This window comes from Peromyscus californicus, unplaced genomic scaffold (genome assembly GCF_007827085.1).
Source record: "Peromyscus californicus insignis strain IS unplaced genomic scaffold, ASM782708v3 Scaffold_17__1_contigs__length_78620276, whole genome shotgun sequence".
Taxonomy (NCBI): Eukaryota; Metazoa; Chordata; class Mammalia; order Rodentia; family Cricetidae; genus Peromyscus; species Peromyscus californicus.
In genome coordinates this window covers 67,121,477-67,142,416 of record NW_026294469.1, presented here as the reverse complement: position 1 = coordinate 67,142,416, position 20,940 = coordinate 67,121,477, and the positions used below count along the sequence as shown (strand labels likewise).

The window sequence follows — 20,940 nt, the reverse complement described above, 5'->3', positions numbered from 1 at the left end:
CCTCAGAGCTTAAGCCTTCTTATCCTGAACTGCCTATGCATGTATCTTAGGATCAAATGAACTTGAATTCTGGGGGAAAAAAAACCCTTGGCAATAATTCATTTGGCCCTTTGGGCCTTGGGCTTTGGCAGCCAGGAAGCTAGGAGCTAAATTTAATATTCAGTAGTAGTAATTACTCTGTGGATTTCTGGCCTAACATGAGGCCAGGCCCATTCAGTAGGTGCTCAGCGAAGGAAAGCTGGATAAAGGAGTGAGAGATGGTGACTAATAGTCACATTTATTGTTGCTTTCTGTGAGTGAGGGCTTGCCTGAGTGCCAAGTGGTTCACAAACATTATTGTAATTAATCCTAACAAAGCTTTCAAAGCTATGTCAGAGCCGTTTTCCAGACGAGGAAGCATGCTCAGAAACGTTAGGTGATTTGCCCATGTTCACTCAGCTTAAATTGGAAGCCAGGTCTCGACAATGCCTCAATGAGCTTTCTCAGTTCCCACCCCCAAAGAAATACTAGATGGGGAGGTGGTAGTGTGAAAAACTGGGGTGCTCAAAAAAAAACCTTTGAAATTGGGGAGAAAGTAGGGTTTCTCTGAGAATTAATTCTGAAGTGTGTGGTACGTCAGAACCTTCGTGCCAAGCAAAGTTTCCAAACAATTTCTTGATTCTTAATGGATTGAAGTTTTCATGGTCTTTGGGGAAAATGTATCAGGAAAGAGCTCTGTTTGCAATAAATGTGCAAAGCATGTGGTGGGCACAGTATCCAAGAAACTGCATAGGAGCGGGCACTTCTCAAGGTGCAGTCCTCCTGGCACCTGAATCTCAGGCTTTAGGTCAAAATTCTCAGATTCAGATTCTGGTTTTATGATCACCGATAAGTTTTCTTGTTTGGCAGAAATGTGCTGGCTGGAAGCAGTCTAACTGGCGCAGTTGGTACGGTATTGGGGATAAACTGATTAGTGGACAGTTTGATTTACACCATGTCTTTGAGGTGAGCTGGAGGCCATTTCTGCTAATCCTACTCATTCTTGGGTGGTAAACAAAACAAGTTCCAAGTTCTGCAAGGATGAAGATAGATCTTGCATTACAACATTCTCCAAGATCAGACGTTAAGCCTCCAAGACCTATGGACTAGCCCAGCAAGCTGACCCTTCCTCAATGCCCACATTTACATCCATTTAAAATTTTACCAACTGTCCTCTCATCTCTCTTATAAAATGACTCCAAGACTCGTGATCACTACTTATTTGTTTGGATTTAGATGTGCCTTATGAATAAATTATTTCAGATTTTAAGCTAATTGAATCTGAAATAAACAGATATACCTATATGAAAAAAATCTAGTCAGAAGTCTATTGGTAGGGACAGAGGGAGAAAGATTCTAGAGCAGTCTGCTGCAACCAGGGTAATGAAGGAATAAAGTGTAGACACATTGTGGTGGAGAATATCACAAAAACAGCACCAAATACTTTCTCTAAAATTTTTGCCAGGGGAAGAGCTACAGTTCCTCCTTCATTCCAACTAAGCTAAGAATCAGTCATATGCTAAACTCTGCTGAGCCAAACTCTGCTGAGTCTGGCAACGAAAGCAGAAGGTAGCAATGACTCTCTCAGTGCAGCCCAGCTGTCCTCTCGCTACTGTTTGGTATCTATCTATTCTGCCTCAGACATATCCATCACACAATTCCATGAATGATATTTGGGGCACGCTACACATCTTTACTCAACGTTGGTCTCAAACTTCTATGACTCCGTGCACCTGGCCTTTTGTCATACCCTCTTTCTGTGGATAGACCAAGGACACTGTGACAAATAGACAAGCAACCTTTTAATTAAACTACTAGCTTGATGAGAAAAATGCTTGAGATTCGGGATCTAGAAACTCCTGTATCTATGCAATCATTCTGTAGGCCAGTTTGCCTTTAAGAGTGACTGATTGTATCAGTGGTTCTCAACCTGTGAGTTATGACCCCCTTTGGGGGGATTGAACGACCCTTTCACAGGGATCAGATATCAAATATCTTGCATATCACATATTAACATTACAATTCATAACAGTAGCAAAATTATAGTTGTGAAGTAACAACAAAATAATATTATGGTTTGGGGTCACCACCACATGAGGAACTGTATTAAAGGGTCACAGCACTAGAAAGGTTGAGAACCATTGGATTATATGAATACACCTGGAGATATTCCCAGGACCTTGAGGCAAGTCTCTAAGGTCTATAATATATCCTCTCTGTAGGAGTCACTTTATTTCCATCCTTTGTCATTATTCTCTATGATTCTGATGTTTTCTTCCTCAACGCTGATCTTCTCACTTCCTGACTTTACAGGAAGTCAGTATGGAATAATTTCATCAAGGCTAGTCTCACAGGAACAGAGCCTATTTGCCATCTGAGGCTTGAGGAGCTTGAGGAATGTGTACTCTGGCTTGGACTTCATTTGGTGGTCATGACTGGCTGCCATCTATTCAGGTTGATCACTGATGAAAGGTAGATGTTTTCAATAAACCTACCGGGTTGCTCTGTGGGCAGCCAGTATGGTGAGATGCCATTTGTGCACGTTTATTTCATTATTGTTTGAGAAGCTACACTTTTATTCATTGTCTCATTCACCCCCATATTTTCCCAATTCTGCATTCATTCCTTGAACCACTTTGGGGGTCCTATATTGTACATTTCTAGTAGTGAGAAATTGGTGACATTTTCAAGTTTTTAGAATTAGTGGGGTTTTTTTTTCATATTGTATATTTTCTTTTTCTCTTTTAGAAGATACTTTGAAGTCATAGCCATAATCTTTCTGGGGAAGCTGTTGATTGATTATTATTGGATGGTTTGTATTGAACTATATTTTACCCACAAATTTATGTGAGGAAACAATACCTCTTAATGTGACTGTACTCAGAGAAAGAGCCTTTCTAAGGGTAGAATCTTTGCCCAAAGGATTCATGTCCTTGTAAGAAGAGGAAGAGAAACCATGCATAGAAGCAAAGCCATGTGGGATATAGCACAAAACTGGCCATTTGTAAGGCCAAGAAGAAAGGCCTCAGAACGAAACAAACCTGCCAAAACCTTGATTTTGAACTTCTAGCCTCCAGAACAATATAGAAATATATTCATATTGTTTAACCCTCCAAAGAGCTGATGTTTTTGCTAAGACAATTTCAATAGACTAATATAGAAGATAAGAGAGAACATATAGCATGATCCTAGGTAATAACCATATAATATCAAAAAATCATTAGATGTCACATTATTAGTATTAGTGTCTTACAGCAATTGTTTTAGTTACTGTTCTATTGCTGTGAAGAGGCGTCATGACCAAGGCAACCTGAAAAGCATGTATTTGGGGGCTTGCTTACAGTTTCAGAGGATTAGTATGTTTCCATTATGGTAGGGAGCATAGTGGGCAAGCAGACATAGTATTGGAGCAGTAGCTAAGTACTCACATCTGATCCACAAGTTGCAAGCAGAGAGAGTGAGACTGGACTAGCATGAACTTTTAAAACCTCCTCCAAAGGCCACACCTACTCCAGCAAGACCACACCTCCTAATTCCTCCCAAACAGTTCCACTAACTGGGGACCAAGCATTCAAACATGGAAGTATATGGGGGGAAGAAATTTTCAAACAACTACCGCAATGTATAGATTAGCCTATTTTTCATAGGCTTATCTGCTTTTGGATTTCCTATTACCATTGTAAGGAATAATAGCCAATATTACAACCCCAATTTTTCAGAGGATGAATATGAGGCTTAGCAAGTGTATGCACCTTATTCAAAGCTCCCCCTTTAATAAAAAGGGAAGAGACTGGAACCCAAGTTCTTTGGATCACAAGGGAATGCCATAACTGCAGTGACCAGAGAACACATTGATACAACTAAATATTAGTTTTCAGGCATCAGATTGACAGAGCAGTACATTAAATGTGTATGTGTTTGACATCCTAAATAGGGCTCCTTCCAATTTAAGCAGGCCTAATACAAAATCTGTACTCAAACCCCAGGTAAACTCTGAGACTGTTTCAACATTGTAAGCCAAGCTGCCTCTCTCTCTCTTTCTCTCTCTCTCTCGGTTGTTTAAATAGTAAACTACCTAGTCCACTTAAAATGTGATTCTCTATTTAGAAAAATTGGTGTATATGCATTTTCCATGTATCTACCACTGTATAAAAAGATTGAGAGTGTACAGATGGCTTAATGGTTAAGAACACTTTGTTATCTTGCAGAGGATCAAGGTACAGCTCCTAGCACCCACTTGGCATGTCACAACCACCCAAAACTCCAGTTCTAAAGGATCTGGTGCTCTCTTAGTTACCGGAACACCAAACACACACGGTACACAGATATACATGCAACCAAAACACCTATACACCTTAGGTAAAACAAGTTAATCTAAAAAGAAATAAAAAATAAAAACAAAGACAACTGCACTATAATGGAATAAACAGTGTTAAAGAGCACTGATAAGATAATGCCAAATGATCCCCTTTAACAGGCTATAGAGATCTGGAACATGTGAGCCGAATATTCTTGGAAAATATCCCATGATTACTTATCTACTGTAAGAGTTAAATGTATAAGAGAGATTAGTAGTAAATGTATTTGGAGGTTTCTCAGATAAATATAACTAACTCAGTCTGGTCCATCCTTCTAGAAACACTCCTCTTCCATGTTCTCTCAGAAGTTCCATAGGATACCAGCTTTGGAGCAAGCTGAGTTCATTCTAGAACTCTGCTGACTTCAGTCTGTGTTCTGGCCTCACTTAGATTAGCATCAACATGACACTTCGTCAGCGTTCTTTAATCTCTGGCTCCAAAATAAGCAAGACTCTCTGATGACATGTAGAAGGCACTTGTGAAGGAGTTGTGAGCAACCACATCCCCCATTACGAAAGAAACCATGCCACAGTGGAGCTGGTCTCGGAAGTGAAAATGAAAGAGACAAAGAAGAGAATGATGGAATTGTAATTCCTGATTCCAAGCTTCTCTGAAGTAACAGGCTCCAGAATCTATTTGAGTGTGCTGTCTCTGTGCCCAGACTAAGTCACACAGTCTGTCAACTGTGAACAAAAGGTTCCTTCCCATAAGTGAGGTTCTGGGGACTGACATCCAATCATTCTTTGAAAATCTAGTTTCAGGACAGTCTAGTGTCATGCAGCAAATCCTCAGAGGACAGGGCTCACTAAATAGAATAGGAATGGGAGGTGGGACAGTGACAACCAGAACCACCCACTCCTATGACACTGTTTCTGATGATCAACATTGCCCAAGAGGAGAAAACTCTTCTAACACAGGTCAATCTTTTGCTACTGTAGTCAATTTGGGGCACTTTGGTTTTATTTTATTTCTTAGCTTCTTGTGACTCTGGGAGGCCTATGAAAGTTTTGAGGCCTTGCAGCAAGGCCCTAATGCATAGGAGAAATGGATTTGGGTTTTATTATTCTTTTCCTTGTGGAGAGTTGGTTGGCTTGTCTTGATTCACACAGAGATCACAGCCTTCAAAAGACCCCTGGTTGGCAGAATGTGGGACGAAAAAGAATTGTTTGAACTTGTCCAAACAAAGTCTCAATTTCCCGACAAGCAATTAGAGCTTGGGGTTATGTGTTGAGGTAGGCTTCAGACTATTTTAATGGCATTCAGAGACATGGGTCTCCAACCAATTGGCATTCAGGAAATGTTTATCAGTTCTGACAGCCACAAGTTCCACCCTGGCCAATTTTAACTCCTATGACTGGAAATGACTTAGATATTTGAAATTCTGTAAAACACAGGCTAGTTTGAAATGGAGCCACAGAATTACAATGGTATTCTAGCTTAGCTCTTAAGCAATTTGGGTCAAAATCCTTTCTGTTCTGAATGGGGAAAGCTTCCCTGAAAGGATGGGTGATAAATTTTCAATAAATCTACTAGGTGATGGGAAATGAGAGAATTTTTTTAAAAGATTTATGAACCTGAGTGAAATGATATTTTCATTGCTGTCCACTTTCCATAATTTTTCTCTTTTAAATTCCCTTTAGTGTCTTTTTAGGAAAATAAAAAATCTTTCATCCTTTGAGTGGGGGGGGGTACCTCCATGATAGTGAACACAGGAGCATCTACACACACCTGTCTATTCACATGTGTAATCACACAAGCATGCCTGCTTTAGCATAACTAGAGAAGATGTTATCTTACTGAGTGTATTTTTGATATGTTTCCTTTTGAGGGACCTTTATAAAATGTGCATTTGAATAGATTTTAAATTAAAAAGAAGTTAGTTTTGTTCACCCATTCCTTTATTTCCTCACTCACTCACATTTACATTGCTGTCTTAATTTTCATCTGAGTGTGCAAAGGACAGGACATGCCCACATCTATGCTTAACATGGTTGAGGGCCCACTTTGAGGTTGTGGTATTTGCCTTCTTAGCATAAGAGTTTTTGAGTCTTCTCAAAAATCCTTCACACAAATATTAAAATATTCATTTGAAAGAGGATGTAACTGGTCTCAGATGGAGTAACTAACATGAGTTGCAGTAAGTGTGCAGCCACTCAAAGTCTAACTAGCCTGTCTACTCTTTGCCTTTCATTGTGTCCAATGAACAGTCTCTCTCCTTCCAGATGTAATTCCTGGCAACAATGACTTTCATAAGCAGCCTAGAAGATGATGAACTCATTCCATTAATCTGAGCCATTGATTAAAGAGAAACAGGCCTAATAGACACTAGGAAAAAGGAAAAAAAAGACATCCTCATCAAAGCTAGATCTGAAATATGCACTAAAAAAATGAAATGTAAATGCATGTGAAATTTCACACAATGTAATTACTCAACACACACTAACAATATGAGTAAATTGTGAACACTATAAAGACACAAATGACTACAACAGAGTAAGCATTTGAAGATTCCTCCATGGTATCTGCTCTACTCAAGGTATCGAATCTACTCCAGGTATTTGAGGTTTAGACAAAAGGTGCCCTTGACCAATACCCCATGTTCATGCAGATACATGAGAACATGTTTTTAGTGAGTTGTTTTACATTTTAACCTTGTTTTTATCCCATGGCCATTTTCAGGTTTTTGATGTCATCTGTGGACACTTCTGATTTATAAGCCTCCCTCTCATTTTCTTCTGTTCCTTCACCTTCTCCCTCTCTCTAACTTTCCTGGGACTCTTGGTTCTTCTCTTGCCTTGTTTTCCCTTCCTTTATTGTATTCTTTTCTTCTTCTTTATCTTTTCTAATTATCTTTCATTTTTAACAATAAATTTAATTGATATTGAAAACATAAACCAGCAAAATCTATACTGAAAAGATAAAAAGTACATTTCCCAGCAACTAATAGATGTGTACTGTACTTGCAAATTCTGTTGTACTCCAGGGTGTAAGAGGAATAGCATCTTATTCCCTGTGCCTTCAAAAACACATTGGGACAAACAAAGATAGAATAGGACTATTTGTGGCAATCCCACCACATGGTGCTTGCCTATGCTTGAGAAGAAGCCCAAGAAGTAAGATGTGCTGACCCCTCCTTTATTTGCTACAGAAGAACCCTGACATACAACTGAAAGTTCTGGGTAGTTGTGCTTATTTTCACTCTGGTAAATTTGGGAGCAAAAAAAAAAAAAATGTTCCTTGAATTGAATCAGGTCTGTTTCCCTGAATTGAAAATCAGTTATGAATTTAACTGGAAGCTTTGAGAATAAGATGCTTGAATCTAGTTAACTGGGAAGATATGTGGGACTCGCAGAAATATCATCTATGACTCTTCTGGAAGTGATGCTAGGAGGCTGTTGAGATGGTTTCATATGAAGCCCAACAGACTTGTTGTCCATTTAGTTCAGATTTGTATTTCTTTTTTGTCCCTCTCTCTGTCTCCATGTCTATCTTTCTTCTGATTCCATCCATCCATGTAGCTCATTTTTAAGTATCATTATATGTTTCTATTCACTCTGATTTAGAACCACCATCCTTACTCTAAAATTTTTAATCGTAGCACCAAGTCCATCGTAGGAGTTTAATACTTCCATGCAAAATAAATAAACAAAATCAAAGTTGGTTTAATATAATGAAAGCATCTAGAATTGAAGTAAAGATTTTGGATTAAGGTCTGGCCTTTGTGGTAACTAACCAGAAACTCAAATAAAAATGCTTAACCTTTTAGGACTTCAGGTTCATGTCTATAAACAGATGATGGGAAAGGCAGGTAGACCAGATGACCTTTTTTGCTGTCTTGGAGTTTTATTATTCTAGGAAGGAGTGTTTTTGGATATAAAAACAGAAAAGTAAAACACTGGGCTGAAACTGGGCTGACAAAAGTTCATGATTCATAGGCAGTTAGAGAGGAATCTTGTTTAGAGAAAGTTCCCACTATTCTGGAGGAAGCCATGCTACAATCCTAGTCAGAAAGGACTGTTCCCTTCAAGGTGAATTCTGATTCACTGGGTAGTATATTCCTTTCATAGGATCATCACAAAAAAAATCCCACATCTTGAGTGGTTTAAACAATGTATAATCAAGCCATCAATTCTAGGGCTTCAGATCTAAGATCAAAGTGCAAGCAAAATGGTTTCTTTAAAAACCTCCCTCCTTGCCTTGCAGATAATTTATCTTTTTCTGGTGTCTTCCCATGATTTTCCCTCAGTATGTATGTTTTAATCATATCTACTTATAAGAACATCAGTCACATCAGACAAGGCCCCACCTTAATGACTTCTAGTTGGTTGCCTCTTTAAAGACCTTGTCCCCAAATATGGTCACATTTGGAGGAATTGGAGGTTAGGGCTTCAGTGTGTTAATTTTGGAGAGACACAATTTAGGCCATAACATGTAATGAATAGAGAGTCAATGGAAAGTAGCTCCAGTTAATGAATATGGTAATTTTTCCTGATCTGGAGGTGTTAGAAACAGAAAGCTATTAGCTCATAGAACATTAAATTTATGGTGGCAGAAGTACATTATTTCTTCACTCCTGTGTTTGAATATACCAATACATCTTAGGGGACTCTACTACTGATAAAATGCATTTTTATTAGAAAGTCCTTACCTATTATGCTGAGGATATATTAAGTTCTATACTAAGCTTGTAACTTTTACCTTTGACCATCTACAGCAGAACTACTGACTTGTTTTATTCATGAAATTTCCCAAATCATCATTATCATATGACAAGAATTTGGGATATATTTTTGCCTAAGATTGGGAATATAAAGATAAGAGTGAAAACACAAAATTTTGAGGGCACACATACCTTAGAAGTTGGCTACATCTATGTTCCCCAGCTTTTTTTCATTTTATCATTAATAATTTCTTATGAGAAATGTTTCTAAAAGTTTCCAACTTGTTCTTTGCAAATTTTAACATTGAAAACATTGAAGGGCTGTGTGTATGACCCAGCAGGTAAAGTGCTTGTTGCATAAGCTTGAGAACCTGCATTCAGTTCTCTAGCACCCACGTTTTAAAAAAGTGGATATAGAGGCATATGCCTGTCGCCTCAGAACTGAGAGAGAGACGAGAGAATCCTGAGGCTTGGTGACCAGTTGGTGATCTCCAGGTTCAGTGAGAAACCCTCACACACACACACACACACACACACACACACACACACACACACACACACACAGACACACACACATACACGGAAGGGGGACTGCAAACAATAGAAATTTTGGAAGATATAATCCAGATCAAAAAGAACCATTTGACTACTTGGCTATGACAAGCAAATTTCCTTGCATATATTGCCACATTCTAACAAGAAGTTAGGCATGGGCCAGGAGTGTCACTGGAGACATGTTTATGACCCTTACTACTGTTCCAACATTAGAAAGTTTAGACTTTCCATCAATCCAGTTTGAGAAATATTGTGATCATAGTTAAATATTTTTTACTCAGGTTTCATCTCAATGTCATACGCTCACACACTGCTGATGATGTGGAATTCTTTTAACAGATGAGAGATCTCAATGAAGATGAGCCAAAAAACTTAGAAATCATGATTGAGCTACAATAAAGTAAAAGGCATAAATTACATATCTCCCCCATTATACATTAAATACTATATTCAAGAGTTTCTGCAGACAGAAAAACATACATAAGGAGCTACTACAAAGGCATGTGACTTGGTGTGGTAAAGAATGATTCTCTTACAAACTAAACCAAAGAAAGACTGAGTTCCTTCCTCTTACAGTTTTTTTTCTACTTCTGTTCCAACTCTGTTACCTCTACATCCACAAGCTCTATCTTCTATCTTGAACCTCAAATCAACTAAAAGATGGGTTTAAAATGGATTGTTGAAGACTATATCCAGGGTTTTTGATTCCACGGGTCAGAGTGTGGCCTGTGAATGTGAACTCTTGTAGTGTTCACAGAGTAGGTTGATGCTGCTGCGGGGAGGGCTGTGTTTTGAAGACTTTTGTGTTGACACAGTCTGACCAGGGAATATGCCGACATCCCAGCTGAAAGGTGGGAAAGAGTGAGTTCATACAGAGATGAGCAGTGCAGAAGTGCACAGGCAGAGTGTACACCCAGAAACTGCACCAAGTGTTGGGAGACCCACAAAGGAAATGAGCAGACTACTTTTGCACAATACCTCTTAAAATAATCACTTTTCTGCATTATGCTGGATGCTTTGAAAATAGATATTCATCATAACTTTAAAAGTCAAATGACTGAGAAAAAAAAAAACTTGTTAATCAAAAGCGCACAGCCCAGGCACTCTGGTGAGCATTCATGATTTTCCTCCAGCCCAGCTGTTAGGAGCATAATTAAGGATTAAATTTTTATTTAATCATTTTCAGATATGAATACACTTCCCTTTTCCCCCATCACCACCCTAAGCCATTTGAAAGACGGAATTGAATCTCAGTCTCCGAGCATTATCTTTAGAGAACAAATAGATTTATTTCAATTTTGTAAACTCATTAAAGTGATTTAAGAAATATTTTATTTAATTCCTATTTCCTAAATTAAATTTTCACAGTGAATGGTTTTTTTTTTCCAAATCATAAAGTTCTTCTCAAGTACCTGAAGAGTGAGGAAATTCTACTCCTTGCCTAAAAACAAATCTGAACAAATCATATCTTATTTGAAACCAAGACTTGCTAGAGATTGGTGCAAGTGGGCACTGTGGGAGAATCATGAAGCTTACAACTGCATCACAAAATGGTAGAAGGGCCTCTCGGGGTCATTTAGTCCCACAACATTTAAAAGGAGGAAATTCAAGGTCCTAGAAAAAAATTCTTGAGTCTCAGATTACATAGCCAGGCAATGTACTTCCTAGAAACACATCCCCGGTTGTGTCCTTTATAATCCGGACAACCTTTCCAGCTGGCCATGCTGCCTCTTTAAAGAACCATCAGAACACATTGTTGTTAGCTGGGGATAATAGTACACCCTTCTTCTGGTTTTACTCGAAATCCCAAGACCCTAGAGAAGTATACAAGAGCCCAGAAGAGCTTACAGGCAGCCTGAAGATAGAACCTGGGCATGTATCACTCACTTGGCGTCTCCTGCTCAGAGACATGGGTCTAACATGTTAGAGGCTACATCATATTTTGATAAAATGAACTGAGATGCTTAAAATCTGAAAAGGATAGAGGAGAAAGGTATAAATACAAAATATACATCTGCCTAACTTGGCTGAGAGTTTGCTTCTTTGTACTATGAAAAAGACCTTAATTATAATGTTTCAAGGGCCTGAAGATAGCTGAGCGGATTTTGCTCTTTCTTCTTTAAGTATTCAAATTCCCTTTGAGGGGTCATACCCTATTTCCAGAACTCCCCATGAAAATAGAGTAGAGCATTGCGGGCTGGGGTCCATACAATGCTTCTCTCCATGGCTGCCCCGAGGAGGCTGGCATTTCTGGCAGGCTTGAGCTTGTCCTTGCCAAACCAAAGGGTAGGGCTTCTACTGCTTCCCTGGAGTAGGCCAGGGCAGCTGCCCAGATTGATTCCAGCTGTGCTGTGGCTGTCTGGCCAAGCCTCCTGCATTTACAGTGTTCTCTGAAGGGGCCGGGGCACTTCATCTCTACTCATACTCTTTGTTCTGCGCCAGCCATCTTGCCTGCCTTGTTTCCCACTGTCCTTTCCAAATACTCCATTTTTTCTTAGCATGTTTCTCCTTTCTCCCCGCCACTCTTCCTCCATTCTCCTACTCCCTCCTTCCCCCCACTCTCTCTGTGTGTCTGTCTCTGTCTCTCTGTCTCTTTTCTCTCTCTCTCTCTCTTTCTTCCTCTGGGACCACAAGCTCATGTAGCCCAAGCTGGCCTCTATCTTTCTATATAGCCAAGACTGCTTAAGCCCATGGGCCCTAGACTGCCGCCCAAGTGCTGGGATGAGTGGTGTGTGCCACTTCATCCCACATTCTCCTCCTCTGTAGACACATTGAACTTGACTCCCTCCCCAGCGTGGTTCTTCTAACATCCCATTGTCTTCTCTTCCCAGCCCTAGTTGACAACATCACACCAGAGCAGAGTGTTCATCCTTGCTTCTCCATCATGCACAGCTGCAAGCTGAACTAAGCAGGCTGGTACTAAGCAGTTTGGTCTTTTGTGGCCAGAGAGGAAGACAGCATCCATGTGTATTTAGCAGTTTTGTCGGGGCTTCATTGTCCAGCATTCAAGAGCAGATCCTTAATTTGCTGGAGAATCACAGACAAATAGTCAATTTGCTCTCTAAGACACTTGATTTAAGCCTTCTGTGAGCTTCACCTCTGGCCATAGCTTTGGAAAGCAATTGCCTGTCATCTCTAACGGCAGAGTAAACAGTGGTCTGCTCAGTATCACATGTTTATTTTCCACACTGGCATTTGCTAGGTCACGTGGTGGCCATTTAATTTCCACGACTGACATTCCACAGGTCTGGGATTTCATTCCTCTGGGAGCAGTTCAAATACTTGTGGTTTCAACTCAGAGGGGGAAAATATATATATGTATGTATTTTAAAAAGAAACGCATATGCCAGCAGTCCCAGCCCCCTGTTCAATGGCACCCCTGCCAGAACTCTGTGATTAGTTCCTCAGCCCTTAACTCCAAGTACCTGCTGACACAGGGACCTCAGAAAGGGGTGAAAGCTCAGACATGCTTCCCCGGGGCTTACAAGACTGTGCTCTTTGAATTGACATCTGCTTTTCATGCTTGGACATTCTTTTTTATTTTGTTCTCTTTATTTCTCCATCTCTGAAGAGCTAGGCGGTGGCTCTGTCCTGGGGGTACCAGATTCCCTGTGCTTAGGGAGTCTCCTTCTCTCAGAGCCCAGAACATTTTTTGGTTAAAGAAACTGATAATATATTTTATCCAAAATTTCCAAGTTAGATTTAAAAACAAAAATGGATGAAAGAGAAGAAAATTCTTCTTGAAGAGCTTGGATTTTTGGTGCATTCCTGAGAGTTAAAATGAAAGGAAGAAATCATGAGATAAATGATGACTTCCATGTACAAATGAGATATCAATGATAGGGCTAGCCCAAATACCAACTGATGAGGAAAAAAATAACATTGCTCTACACCACTTCCATTCCAAACATCTCTTCCTTGCTACCTCTTTGAATTCCAATGGAGCTTTGTATGACATTCCACTTGCCTGGAGAATTCTCCATGTGTCCTACAGGGCCCAAGAATGGTTCTTTCCATCCTGCCTCTGCCTCTGCAATCTTTATCTTTTGAAGAAGGTAAACTCAGTGACATGGAATCATGTAGAAATATCATTTTAACTAGGCCAAGTTACCAATTATAGAACTATCATTGAGACAGATCCTGTTAAGTCCAGCAGGAAACTTTCCATTAGCAACTGATGACTGAACTAAGAACCAAAGAGCGAGCAGCTTTCCCCTGAGATCCCACTCTTCTGACTGGCTGAGGGCACAAGAGGAAAAAGGTTAAATTACAGGTCTACAATGAATTAGGGCTTTGGAATGTAGTCCTGGAAAGGCCCCAAAAGGTCAACTAAACATTATGTATGCAACATGAGGTCTCTCAATGCCTGAGGCCCAAAGGGATCCCTCCAGTATGTCAGCCATGTAGAATGGCTTCAGAGAATCTTTTCCCAAGCACAGTTCTTGCTGCCATCCTCAGATCATATTCTGATGGGGGTCAGTTATATTTCTTGGCATCCTTAGAGGCAAAATCAGAAACAAAACTATCAGATCTGGCTATTTTTGCCTTCTTTCTTCATACCTCCACCAATGCCCTTCTGGAAGGCCCAACTTGTGAAACTATGACAGCCCAATCACAGTGCATATGCACAGCGCTGTTCACGGAGACCTTTTTTCAACAAAGTGGAAGATGGATACAGACTGTCTCCACATATATTGACCCTAATTTAAAAGGTAACAATTTATTATGAAATTAACTTTCCAACAGCTAATAGGGGCTATAGAGTTTTAGATAAATTTCCCATTATACGTGAAGTTATTTGGGAAACTATTTCTAACTTTTGTTTTTGTCAGTGGGAAAGACACATGTTTTCTAATGAATTCCTTATAATACTTATATTCTTATATGGACTTTGTACTCCAATCAATTTCTCTCTCTCTCTCTCTCTCTCTCTCTCTCTCTCTCTCTCTCTCTCTCTCTCTCTCTCCCTCTCACCCTCCCTCCCTCCCTCCCTCCCTCCCTCCCTCCCTCCCTCTCCGTCTCTCTCTCTCTCTCTCTCTCTCTCTCTCTCTCTCTCTCTCTCTCTCCCCCCCTCTCTCAAATTGTAGGTCCAAGTATTGGCTTAAGAGAAATGTCAATATTGCTATCAATTTTAATCTATGAAATAAAAAGTAGTTATCAAATAAAATATTCAAATTGCTTGAAAAGCATGACAAATCATTTGCAATATGGTTAATATCTACTGCAGTTGATTCCCTTATTACAACATAGCCAATGAGATGAAAATAATTATAACTTAGAGAAGATTTTCTTTCCTTTTTTACCTCACAGAACAAAAAGTGTGCTCTGTGGAGGTCTATGGTCACTGACGTTACTTAGGAACTAGGGCCTACATTAAGTACATTTAGAAACCTAATTTAATTAACTTCAAAGTCATCAAATTCTTCTCACACATTTTAATACTTGTTGTAGTTAGAGTCTCCACTGCTATGATAAAATAGCATGACTGAAAGAAACTAAGGGGAGAAAGGGTTTCTATAGCTCACATGTCTCAGTCGTGGTCAGTCATTGAAGAAAGTCAGGGCAGGAACTCAAGGCAGGAACCTGGAGGCAGGAACTGAAGCAGAGGCCACAGAGAATCCCTGTTTACCTGCTTGCTCCTCACAGTTTGCCCAATATGCTTTCTTCTACCATCCAGGACCACCAGCCCAGGGGTAGACCCACCTACAATGAGTTAGGTTTTCTCAAATCAGTCCTCAGTCAAGAAAATGCCTTACAGACTTGCCTGCTGGCCAATCATATGAAGGCATTAATTTAATTTAAAGAATTAATTAAGATTATTTCTTACCAAATGATCTTAGCTTGTGTCAAGTTGACAAAACACTAGCCAGCATAATACTCATTTAAATTTTGGCATGTAAAATGTAGAACTCACCACTGAAGCACAAGATCCCCTCTGAGAGAGCTATGTGGGCCTTGTGTACTTGCACAAAGCACTGTGAGCATTCTTCTTGGCACTTGCTTCCTCCCCAGTATCCAGGGAGACCACTGCAATTGTATGAACCATGGCATGGAAAAACATAAATAATGTATTCAAGATCACTACCCCCTTCCATTAAGGAACTGTAATCTGAACAGTGCCAACTGACCCTATAGTTTGAATCTGCCTCTCTTATGGTGTGCTCACCTATGCGTCTCTGTTCTGTGATAAGAGGCTGGCTATGGTAGAACACAGTGTGAATAGCCCAAGTCTGCTGAATTGGAAGTTCCTAGTGCTAGAGATGCCTCCATCTCATGATCAGCCTCTGCTGCAGTCTCATTAAAGCAATGCCAGGAGCCTGGAAGAGGAACACATGGTTAATGTTGTTTCCTAGCCTTGCCGCTTACATCTCTGAAGTCAAGCACTTTGCCACAGACCCAGCTTAACACCAGATCTCATCTACTTCCTCATGGGTTCAGCTGTATATGTCTGAACGAGTTGTTTATACTTTGCCTTTTCAACTGGCCTTTAAGCTTCTTGTTGTTTAGGGGCCTTATCTTACACTTTTCCATGACACCATCAATGTAAATCATATTGACAACTGAATTGAATGTCCATATTAATAACTGTCCTTTTGTTGGCTGCTATAAAATCCATTTTTGAGAAGTGTCATCAACTTGGTCCTCTGAAGCTTATCAATGCTTGGGTGACTACTGAATCCTTTGACTTCCATGAAAGACCATGATTATCCTTGACCTTCCCAAAGATCGTTAATGCTGTGGCCTGATTAAGTTGAGAGTGCTGATACAAAGTGAGAAATGAGACTAAATGTGTCTTCTTCAAATCCAGACCCTGAGATTCTCTCAACTGGTTTGTTCCCATATCATCACAAATAAGTAGAGAATCTCAGTAGTAGCCATTGCTTTTAAAATGTGCCCCTTACACACCCATGCTCTCACGTTACATCGCTTTCTAGAATGCTTCAGTTGCTCTTATCAGAGTAGAAGGCAGTAGTTTTGTCTTGGTAGAAGTAAAGCCAAAAAAAAAAAAAAAATGAAATAAGAAGTTTGTATGTGACCACCTTGTCTTTTCTTTTTTCTTTGAAGGGTTAAGAAGGACCCCTATCATTTGGGGTGACTTTTAGGGACAAAGCAATAATGCTCCTTGGATGCCTGAGTTATTTGCAGTACCATGTCTTAGAAACAATAAAGAAGGTAATAATATGTTGGAGAAAATGACACCTTGGGTGGGGGAACAGTACTGGGATAATTTCCCAAAATATAATCAACTGCTGTCTGCAGAAATGAAAGGAGTTTTTAGTGTAACTCAGATCAATACGACTGCATTTTTATACAAATGGTCCGAAAGGAATGATCAAAGAGATAGCAGCAGACTCGAGGTTCTAACGTGGCTGCTTTAGGTTTGGGCGGAAATAATTTAGAAGTGTGTAAGTAGAGGGAACACAATGGAAAGGAAAGGTGAAGAGCAAAGATAAGAATGATTCATAAATTGAAAGATGCTATTTTTTTTCTTTTATGGAATAATGCATTCAGTAAAGAAACAAGTTCATCCTCAAGGGCGCTGAAGGAGTGCTCCACTTCAGATACTGAAAATGGAAACACCAGGAAGAATATGGCCAAAGTGCTTAGCAAAGAGGTTAATCTTTTATTCTTTTAAATTTTTCCAAGTATTGAAGCTGGAGGTGACTCTGAAAATGTCTTTTTAGAAGTACGAACAAGAGAACATGAAGAAATAATCAGGGTAAGCGGACAGCATGGTTTCACTCACACACACACACACACACACACACACACACACACACACACACACGGAAAAAGAAGGACAAAGCACACAAACTGAACATGGACTCATTTTTATGCGCTGGGCTTGTTGTATGCGATGCTGACAGAGTGGTTTTGGTAGAGGGGTGATGGGAGGGAGGGGCCTGGAAAAGTTAATGATTTCTATAACAAACTGGTAGCATGTGGAGGTAACAGTTCTGGCATTAAGGAATCTTCTATTTTCTAAGTTTGTCTAAATATACATAGATGACAAGTTGCCCCGAAGCAAAATTGTGAAGTGGGAGAGCAATGGCTTTAGGGCCTTATGAATCTGTCAATCACCAGATAAGCACTGAATTTCTCTATAAATGTAGCTTGCTGGTGAAGGCAGGAACACAGGGCTTATGCTGCCTACCCTCAAGATGCCTATAGTTCAGTCAGAGAGGCTCAGGGTGGTCTACCCAGCAAGGTGAAGCTAGTCTAACTAGTCCCAGGAAGCCACAAGAAAGGGGTTTAAAATCATGTCAAATACTATGTAGCATTTAGCATGTTGCAAGGCAACTTTTTTTTTTTTTTTTTTTTTTTTGGTTTTTCGAGACAGGGTTTCTCTGTGTAGCTTTGCGCCTTTCCTGGAACTCGCTCTGTAGACCAGGCTGGCCTCGAACTCACAGAGATCCGCCTGGCTCTGCCTCCCGAGTGCTGGGATTAAAGGCGTGCGCCACCACCGCCCGGCTTGCAAGGCAACTTTTAAAAGCTTTGCCAATCTTCCTTTCTTTCATCCTTAAAAACAACCCTATGAGGTAGTTCTTTTTAATGACCCTATTTTTTTGTAACTTAAGAAATTCCAACATAGCAAGTAAATAGATGCTTCAGAGTGAGGACCGTGAAATATTAACATGGGGCCTGAGCTCTGAAATGCCGTGTGAGCTCTTCCTTGTCAAATACAACTGTGTGTGACAGAAGGTAAATGAATACAGTGATGAATACAGTGTGGATTCGGACTCCCTGCTGTGGCTCTGGGTCCCGAGTCTTCTGAGCCTAACAAGAGCCCTGTGAAAAGGGAAGGCAGGTCCTCTTTCAGGCCCACTTGCACAATAGAAATTACCAAACATCTTTCCAACAAAAGCAATCTGATGAAGTCAAAACCAAAAGTGTCTCTACTACTAGTCAGAATTTCCATCTCTGGGGTTAGGCAGGCAGGGGCACAGGACTTTATAATCCACAAACACAACCCTGGCCTGGGCATACTCCTGTTCAATAGCATAACCAAGAACTTGGTTGTAAGCCAAACAGCAATGGCAAGTCCAGAATGATCCAGAAAGAGGAAAAGTGCCCTGGAAGCTTTCATAGTATGTGAGTTTTGTTTTGTTTTGTTATTATTGAAAAGAAATACTTCTCATACAAGATGCTCTCCTCGCCAAATCCTCTCCACTTCCCAGTGTACCAGCTCCATGCCCTTTCTTTCTCTCTTTAGAAAACAAATGGGCAAACCAAACCAAAAAAAAACAGAGTTCATAAAAAAAGAAAAGAAAAAACCCCACAAGAAACATGCACGTGCCCGCACACGTTCACAGGCGTGCGTACACACACACACACACACACACACACACACACACCACTTAAAATCACAAAAACAGAAACCATCACATACAAGCAAAATGCCAGTAAAACAAAAATTGCCCAAACAAAGCAACATGACACAAAACTTCTACAAAAACATCACTTTCATTTTGTGTTGGCCACTGCTTCATGGTGGCTTTTCAAACTTTTCGTTTTGAATTAATTTTAGACTTATAGATACATTCAAATCAGCACAGAAAAAAATCCCAGATAAGTTCCCCCAAAGTTTCTTCCTGTTACACCTTGTATAATCATAGCATAAATATCAAAGCTTAGAGGTGAATAGCAGTACAGTGTTACTCTAACTTCATTTGTACCTCACCAGATTTTGTCCATTAATAACCCCATTTCTGTTCTAAGAATCTGATCCAGGATTCTGCACTACACTGAGTTCTCATTGTTGCTAGGTCTGCTCTAGTCTGTGATGACCCCACACCCTTTTCTTAGCTTTCTTGACCTGGGCATTTTTTCAAGAATATCATACATTAATTTTATATGAGGTCTCACTAGTTTTATAGTCTAGGTTTGTTTGGTGTTTTCTTGTGTTATGCATTTTTTGGTAAGAAATTTATAAGAGGAAGTCAATTTTTTCTCGTTGAGTCAGATCAGCAATTCAAGGTGCTGGCTGATGTTGCAAGTTTCAGGGTCACAACAAGTATAAAAACAAGCAGAAATCCTTGCTGCTGTGGAGCATACATTCTCCTCATCAGGGACAGATGATAAATACAACACAAATATACAAATATACAGTGATATAAATACAATACAAATAGGCAGCGAGCTAGAGTTGATTGGTGGAATTGGTAAAGCTCAGCTTCCTTTGAAAGGTGACTTTCATCAGACTTACAAGAAAGCTGGAGGTCATTACTCCCAGCTGTGCACCCTGAAGAACAGGCTAGAGCTCTTTTTCCAGATCTTTTCTGATTTGGTGAGCTCAAGTGACTTGTCCTGGCAACAAGCACAGAGGATGTTGTCTGTTGAAGAATATGATACAGATATTTTTAAATTTCAGTATTTCAGACATCATGAGGAAAAGAATGCCTTTAAAATAAGCTTGGTCCTTCTTTCTTTGTATTGTTCTGTGTCTCTCAAATGGTGGGAAGCTTCCTGAACTATAGAAATCATCTTTGGGTAGGTAGTTTTCCATGAGTACCAAACATTCTTCATAGTCATACTGTTTGACTATACGCACAAGCTATATACATACTAACTTTGTTACGACTGAGGGTCTATATCTTTGTCTCTATGGCTGTCTGGGTGAATACTAAGCTGAGTGAGTTGAATACTTCTTCCTTCAGGTCAAAGAGAAAAAATATAGTCCATGATTTAAAAAACAACAACAATAAACAAACAAACCCACCATACCAACATGTAATTTTGTAACATGTGAGGGCATTGTCTAGTGAATTAAGGAGAGAGTGGAGTCAGCACAATGGCCAGGTGTCCACAATCATGATACCAGTTTGAAGGACAACCAGGCCAGTGTGTGCCTGATTTTGAGTGCTGCCACAGCCACTGGGAGATTCGTCAGTTTCACAGGTGATTGTGTTCTTCTCATTGACAGTTTGTCTGGGGACAAGTATTTGGTGTTCTGCGAAAAATTCTGACTGTTCAAAAAATTCTAACAACACAAATAAGCTCAGGTCTATCCTGTTAGGTCACTCACCAGACATTAAGTTGGTGTGTTATGGGTCTAATTACATTTGATCCCATTTATATTCTTGCTCTGCTCCAAGTCCAGAACTTTCTTCTCCATACTCTTAGTCTCATTTCTTAACCCCATTGTGTTGAGCTCCCATTTTTCACTCCATAGCTTCACTATACTCTTCCTGGCCCCAAGTCATGAAGTCATAAAACATTACAGTGTTTCATTCTGTTGGGTGGTCATTCCTTTTAGACATGGTTACCATCACTGAGAACAGTATACTCTTATGGAATGTGAGCTGGTCTATGGATCCAGCAACCATTATTGTACACCTGCCACATGTT

The 20,940-nt window shown here is 39.9% G+C and overlaps 1 long non-coding RNA gene across 27 annotated transcripts in view; it reads right to left on the bottom strand.

Annotated features, from left to right (window-relative positions):
- The window catches only part of LOC128113003 (uncharacterized), a 202,537-nt gene that overhangs the window by 99,226 nt on the left and 82,371 nt on the right, over positions 1-20,940 (bottom strand). For 16 of the 27 annotated variants that reach the window (XR_008219269.1, XR_008219272.1, XR_008219281.1 and 13 more), the window contains one exon: positions 15,758-15,908. The exons of 6 other annotated variants lie outside the window; for them this stretch is intronic. This is a non-coding gene — a long non-coding RNA (uncharacterized LOC128113003). Of the gene's footprint in view, positions 1-15,757; positions 15,909-19,798; positions 19,926-20,940 lie in introns of all 27 variants that reach the window. 5 more of the 27 variants (XR_008219268.1, XR_008219275.1, XR_008219280.1 and 2 more) reach the window with 2 other exon arrangements.